Raw genomic sequence first — 7,935 nt, 5'->3', positions numbered from 1 at the left:
GATTTTGACATGTTTGGTGCGTTCACTGTGTGTGGGAGTAGCGGTTGCTGTCCGGTAACAATTTCAAAAGCACTTTTGTTGGTACTTGAGCTCTTTTGTGAATTGAAACACAGTTGAGCAGCATCCAGAAGCTTCACCCTGAAGATACATGGCAGCAGTTGCTACCTTCTTAGCTTCTTCCCGGCTTCCCACGGCATCGAAGTATTGCTCGATGTCGAAAATGAAATTTTCCACTTCTTTGGCATTCCGAGCTCCACTGTATGGCTTTGGCTCAGGAATTTTCAGCTTTTGTGCCATGGGGGTGAGGTTCACACCACCCCCAAATTGGTTTCCGCCTCCTCGAAGTAGGCCTTGTAAAGCAGCATTGACAACATTGAGCTGGCCTGTCAAGTTGTCAATGGTTTGTTGCATGGCAGTCACCCTGTCTGCCTCTTGTTCCCTGTTGGCTAAATCCTCGGCACGCTCCTGCTGGAGGACCTCAAATTTACCAAAAATTTCAGCTGCCTCTGTGGCTGCTGTTTGCCGGTCTCCTTCAGAGTCGCGGCTGATGTTTTCTATGTCAACTTCGGCCTGGATGAGTCTGCGGTCCAGGTCGTCCAACCTTTGCACTAGGCTGGTTTTTAGATCGGGCACCATTTCCACGATGGGCCGTAATGCGTCAACCGTTCCCTCAAGGGTCGCGATGCGATCCCCATAATTCACCATGGTCAGAAATGGTGGTAATTGCAATGTGATCCCTCGTCCGATGTCGAGCCTAGGCTCTGATACCAACTGTTACGCGGCGCCTTCCTGAAGTTCCTTGGAAGGGCAACGTAAGGCTAGGCAACCGATGTCAGTACGGTTGCTGTCCGCCAACTGAGGTCCCCTCCGTACGCTAGACTAGATTGTCAGTGCCGTACGGGAAAACCAATGTCATGAGCAATTGGAAGAGAGCAGAAAAGAGAATTGAGAATGAAAGAAAGCTTGATTGCATTGAATGAAAGCTATTACAGAAAACAAGACGGTGTCGGGGGGGAGAGACACCAGTACAGAGAATTGTTTGCTTGCTTGAAAGTTTTGATTGCTTGGTCCCCCTTAATAATGCTTAAAAAAAATAAACCAAAGTTACATGACTAGACCTATGAAAGCTGGAAAATCACACTTAAAGAAAATGCAGCAAAACTACTCTATATTTACAATGAAAAGGACTTAGTCTTCTACAAAGCAGCAGCAAGTCCGTTGGCAGCAACTTTGTCTTTAGCATCAGGGTCTGCGCGCGCGGCATTGTCTGCGCGCGCGGCGCTGTTGGCTTTTGCCTGTGGCTGGGCGCTGGCGATGGCTATCGGTGGGGCGACAGAGGCACATGCGCGCTTGTCACTTGGAGTTGCCGAGACCACGGGGCCGACCGTGGCGACGGGCGTTGGGAGGCTGGCCAGGACGCCACGGGGCGCGTCCAAGGGATCATGGGGCATGGCTGGAAAGCCGCCCATGACATATTACAAATGGATCCTCGTCTTAATGGGGCGGGGCCACTTACAAGTAAGGTCCATTCAACTAGTGTGTACCTTACCTCTACCGAGATAGTGTTTGCGATAGATTGTCGACTCAAGAAATACGAGAAAAAAAGCAACAATACCAAACAATAACAACAACAAAATAGTAGAAATAAAATGAGAGAAACAATAAGTAATAAATCTAACAATAACAGAATACAAGTCTAATACTAATACTCTTGACTACCTACTAGCCGTCTACCTTGATCACCTTCCTATCAAGGGTCATGTTCTCGGTAAGCTAAAGTAACTTCATATCTTACCCAATCACCTCTCCTCAGCTCCTCCGGCGCCAACCTCTCACGCCTCCTTAGTGAAACATCTGTGTCTCTCCTCTTCACATGCCCAAATCATCGCCTAGCTTCCCGCATCTTGTCTTCCACCGGAGACACTCCCACTCTGGCCCAGATATCTTCATTCTTAATCATATCCATCCTGGTAAGAGTATGAGTAAAAACTTCATTTGACATATTTGGCCCAGTCAACTGTAATAAAGCATACGATGGTGGTGATGTGTCGACATGACTCCGAAAATTCGAGGTCAGAGGTGAAGGATAAAGCGGTATCGAGGTCGAACTGGTTTGACAGATGACAAGGACGAGCATTCATCCTGGACACGAGGTGATGGCCAGCCTTAGAATTTAGATTCCCTTTTACTATATGGGGTTTGTGGCCCATGTGCTTTTATAAATAGGAAGAGATGTATATCAAAAAAAGATTTTGAATCTTTGGTAAAGAATTTCATCAACATTCTCTGTACAAGATTCTCACTTTATTGAATAGAAATAAAGCTTGACTTTACACTCTCCTTCCTTTATCCCTCTCTCCCGATCAAGAAAGATCGGAATATACGGTTGTTTATCATCATCCATTATTAGGAGAAAGACATCTGGGGAACTCATCCTTGTCGGGTTATCTTTGTCTCATTCATTATTTAAAATTCATTTATTGTCATTTATTTCTCTCTTTTGTATTTTCAAGTCATTATTTCTCCATTATTGTCCCAAGTTATTTTCTTTAATATTATATATTAAATATTCACTGTAAAATACTAGATCTATTATTGGATATTAATGTTGACTATGATTAACCCTATTTTTCAACAAATCTAATTGTATAAAAATAAAATCTATTTTTCTAGTCATACAGTTTGGCCTCTTTTGTTGGGATTTTATAGTCAAACTATTAGTTTTCATTCATATCTATAATATTCATAATTTGCTAACCTAGTACACTGTATGGTTATTCCTTTCTCTTGGCATACAAAGACTCCATGGCAGGTAACCAAGGAAAAACCGACCGAGGAAAAGGAGCTAGAGCGACAAACAACATCCCGTTCAATCTAATGAGTGCCATCGACGAAGGGTATGAAACACAAAACGAATAAACGACCCTTATGCCATCCCCAGGCTAAGGAAGTCGTCGATACCCTTCTGTAGCACGACCAAACCCAACGGAAAATAAGCTTCCACGACCGTAGAAGAAGGAGCACCACCCGTCATAAAAAAACTCCTAGAGGCCTGGCTAACTAACACCTTAGTCAGCATGATGAGTAAGAAGGTCCCGTGCACGACCGTGGAAATCCCAAAGACCCCTGCAGCCCAGCATATGAGTAGGCAGGACGACCAACTAAATCCTCCAACTCCAGGTAATACCCATACAACTATTGACAGTACAGGTGATGACGCCCTCGCCACCATATTAAAAAGAACGAAAGAGATGGAGAATGAGAACAGGGCACTCAAGGAATAGATGAAAGAGCATCAAGAATGGGTAGACAAGATACCAGGCTTCCCCAAATTAATATCAACAATGATGCACTTGTTATTACTTTACGCATTTTTGATACTGATGTTAGGAGGATTATGGTTGACGATGAAAGTGGAGCATGCATCATCCATCCTCGAGTCCTCGTACATATGTGACTCAAGGATAAGATAGTGTCGCGCTGCATCACACTAACCGGTTTTAACAATACAGTTGAATGGACTTTGGGCTAGATCACACTCCCCGTCCTTGCCGGCGGGGTGACGCTAGAGATCACATTCCACATCATGGAACAGGACACGACATACAATGCCATCATGGGTCGGCCGTAGATACACACCATGTGGGTAATCCCTTCCAACCTGTACCAAGTAATCAAGTTCCCAGCCTCCTAGGGGATATTCAGCATACAAGGGGAACAACGCATATCCAGGGAATGCTATTAGATCACCCTGGATAGTACGACCACTCAATAAAAGAAAGAAAAGAAAAAAGAAGCATAGAAATCAGTAGGGTCGAGGTCCCTTCAGGTCAAAGCCAAAGACATCATTACGAATCAAGAAATGGTTGAAACTGTAGGATCAACCGTAGAGGACCTCGGACCCATCCAGCTAGACTCAAGTGGCCCAAGAAAAAAGGCCTACATAGGCTACAAGCTCAAGGACCTAGGTAAGTTCAGTATATTCTTAATAACTAACACATATTTGTTCGCTTTTAGCCATACAGATATGGCAGGAATCCCCAAAGATATAGCTACGCACAAGATGAACGTCGATCCTTACTACCCTCCAGTAAGGCAGGGAAGTTCAAACCCACCATCAACAAGGCCGTCCACGAAGAAGTGGAAAAACTTCTGGCAAAAGAATCTATCAGGGAGTCGAAGTATCCCAAGTGGATCGCTAACATAGTAATGGTTAAAAAGAAGAACGAGAAGTGTAGGATGTGCGTGGACTTCACCGATCTGAATAAAGCATGCCAAAGAATTCGTTCCTATTGCCGCATATTGACCAGCTCATCGACGCCACAGCGTGACACGAGTTGTTGAGCTTCCTGGATGCATACTCGGGCTACAACTAGATACTTATGGATGAGGACGAACAGGAGAAAACTACATTCATCACTCACATGGGAACGTACTGCTATAGGGTCATGCCATTCGGGTTAAAGAACGCAGGGACCACGTACAAATGATTGGTCATAAAGATGTTCAAAAACCAGCTCGGCAAGACCACGAAAGTATACATAGACGACATGTTAGTCAGATCCTTGAGGGCTAAAGATTACATCGACCATCTGAAGGAAGCATTCAAAATATTGAGGAAGTACGGGATGAAACTGAACCCCGAGAAATGTGCGTTTAGCATGACTTCTGGTAAATATTTGGGTTATCTGGTATCACAACACAGAATAGAGGTCAACCCAAATCAAATTAAGGCCATCGACGGGATAAGGCTACAGCCGCCAAGAAGGGCAAGTCCGTGGATGATGAGACTACAAGTAGAGCGCCACGAGTTACCAGGTCTCGGGGAGAGTCGCATAGTGAGACTCTATCTCAGACTTCACATACCCTGACCTTTCCAGAAGAGATCCGAGGGGCACCACTCCAACACTCGCTCCAGTACCCCCAGCTCCTCATCCAGATGCACCGGGTCAGGAGATGAGAGATGTTATTCAGTTATTGACTCGGTTAGTGGCCGCACAAGCTCGACGTCAGGAGGTTGGTATGGGTCATGCAGATAGGGCCATTAGCGTGAGGGTTCGTGATTTCATTAATTTGGACCCTCCGATATTCAGTGGAGCAGATCCAAACGAGGACCCTCGGGTATTTATCGATAGGATGCAGAGAACTTTAAGGATAATGAAGGCCAATGCGACTCAGTCAGTTGAGCTAGCTTCCTATAGACTTCGGGATGTTGCAATTAATTGGTACGAGTCTTGGGAGTTGTCCAGAGGCGAGGATGCCCTTCCAGCAGTATGGCAGGATTTTACAGAGGCTTTTCTTCATCATTATTTGCCACCAGAGCTCAGACGGGCCAGAGTTGATAGGTTCTTGACCCTTCGACAGAGTAATATGAGTGTTCGGGAGTACAACCTTCAGTTTGATTCTTTGGTGAGGTATGCTCCCACTATTGTAGCTAAGATGGAGGATCGGGTTCACCGATTCGTGATGGGGTTAGAGCCACACCTGCTCAATGACTGTATGTCGGTCTCACTTCATCCAGGCATTGATATTTCTCGTATCCAGGCATACACTCAGGGTGTAGAGGAGCACAAGCAGAAACAGAGGGCCGATCGTGAGCATGATAGGGGCCAGAGTAAGATAGCGAGATATTCAGGTCCTTCTGGTGAGTTTCGAGGTGGTCAGAGATAGCAGTACCCGAGGTATCCAGCTCAACCATTAACTAGTACACCCCCTCAGGTTTTGGGTAAGAGATTTGATCGTTCCACATATTCAGGGCCCAGTCAGAGTTCTAGGGCCTCTCGTTCTCAGTATAGGGGTGAGTCAAGTCAGATGAGGCCACCCTTGCCACGATGTGCTCAGTATGGTAAGCATCATATCGGGCAGTGTCTCGTGGGGTTGGGTGTTTGTTATACTTGTGGTTATCCAGGCCAAGTTATGAGAGATTATCCGACGAGAGGTGGTGCAGGTATGGTTCAGTCAACGGGATTTATAGATGGTTCGTCATCATTAGTACGCCCCCTAGGCAAGGATCACAGGCACCAGTCGGTCGTGGTAGAGGCAGAAGTGGAGCCTTAGAACCGCATTTATGCATTAGCGGGTCGACAGTATCAGGAGTCATCACCTGATGTTGTTACAGGTATATTATCAGTCTTTTCATATGATGTATATGCATTGATTGATCCAGGTTCCACTTATTGTATGTCACTCCGTTGGTTGCTAGCAAGTTTGGGATAGAACCTGAGTTGATTAAACCTTTTGAGGTGTCTACACCTGTTGGGGATCCAGTGATAGCTAGACGGGTATATAGAGATTGTATAGTAGGAGTTCTTAGTCGTTCTACAGTAGCGGACCTGATTGAGCTAGATATGGTAGAATTTGATGTTATAATGGGTATGGATTGGTTGGCTTCTTGTTATGCTAACGTTGATTATAGATCAAAGATGGTTCGGTTCAAGTTTCTAGGGGAGCCAGTTCTAGAGTGGAAAGGTAATACTGCATCACCGAGAGGTAGGTTTATTTCCTATCTCAAGGCAAGGAAGATGATCAGAAAGGGCTATATTTATCACTTAGTTCGGGTACAGGATGTGAAAGCAGAGTCACCGACCCTTCAATCTATTCCGGTGGTTAATGAATTTCTCGATGTTTTTCCCGATGAGCTTCCAGGCCTTCCGCTAGAGCGGGAGATTGAGTTTGCTATTGACACATTACCAGATACTTAGCCGATATTTATTCCTCCTTATAGAATGGCACCTGCAGAGCTGAGAGAGTTGAAAGAACAACTGAGGGATTTGCTTGAAAAAGGCTTTATCAGACCCAGTACATCACCGTGGGGAGCACCTGTGTTATTTGTCAGAAAGAAAGATGGTTCCTTGCGGATGTGTATTGATTACAGACAGTTGAATAAGGCGACGATCAAGAATAAATACCCACTCCCGAGGATTGATGATTTATTTGATCAGTTGCAGGGTGCCAGGTGTTTCTCAAAGATAGACTTGAGGTCGGGGTACCATCAGGTAAGGGTTAGAGAGAAGGATATTCCAAAGACAACATTCAGGACCAGATACAGACACTTTGAGTTTCGTGTTATGTCATTCGGTTTGACTAATGCCCCAGCGGTATTCATGGACTTGATGAACCGTGTGTTCAGACCCTTTCTAGATCTGTTCGTGATTGTATTTATAGATGATATTTTGGTTTATTCTCGTTTAGAGGTTGAGCATGCAGATCATTTGCGTACTGTGCTCAAAGGTCTAACAAGAAAGGAAGTTGTATGCAAAGTTCTCTAAATGTGAATTCTGGTTGAATTCTGTAGCCTTCCTTGGTCATATTATTTTGGGTGAGGGTATTCGGGTCGATACACAGAAGATTGAGGCAGTGAAAACTTGGCCTAGACCCATGACACCGACAGAGGTTCGTAGCTTCCTGGGTTTGGCAAGTTATTACAGGAGATTTGTAGAGGGGTTTTCTTCCCTTTCAGCACCATTGACAAAGTTGACTCAGAAGGCAACCAAGTTTCAGTGGACTGATGCTTGTGAGCGGAGTTTCCAAGCATTGAAGGACAGATTGACTTCAGCACCGGTTCTGACACTTCCAGAAGGGACCGATGGTTATGCTATCTATTGTGAAGCTTCGGGCATTGAATTGGGTTGTGTATTGATGCAGCATGGTAAGGTTATCACTTATACTTCTAGACAACTAAGAAACCACGAAAAGAATTACCCCACCCATGATTTAGAGTTAGCCGCGGTGATTCATGCACTAAAAATGTAGAGGCACTATTTGTATGGCATTCATGTTGATATCTATACGGACCATAAGAGTTTTCAGTATATATTCAAGCAAAAGGAATTAAATTTACGTCAGAGGCGATGGTTGGAGTTACTAAAAGACTATGATGTTGATATTTTATACCATCCAGGAAAGGCGAATGTAGTAGCCGATGCCCTCAGTCGT

Source organism: Nicotiana tabacum, chromosome 9, assembly GCF_000715075.1.
Source record: "Nicotiana tabacum cultivar K326 chromosome 9, ASM71507v2, whole genome shotgun sequence".
Classification (NCBI taxonomy): domain Eukaryota; kingdom Viridiplantae; phylum Streptophyta; class Magnoliopsida; order Solanales; family Solanaceae; genus Nicotiana; species Nicotiana tabacum.
This window is presented reverse-complemented; position numbering follows the sequence as displayed.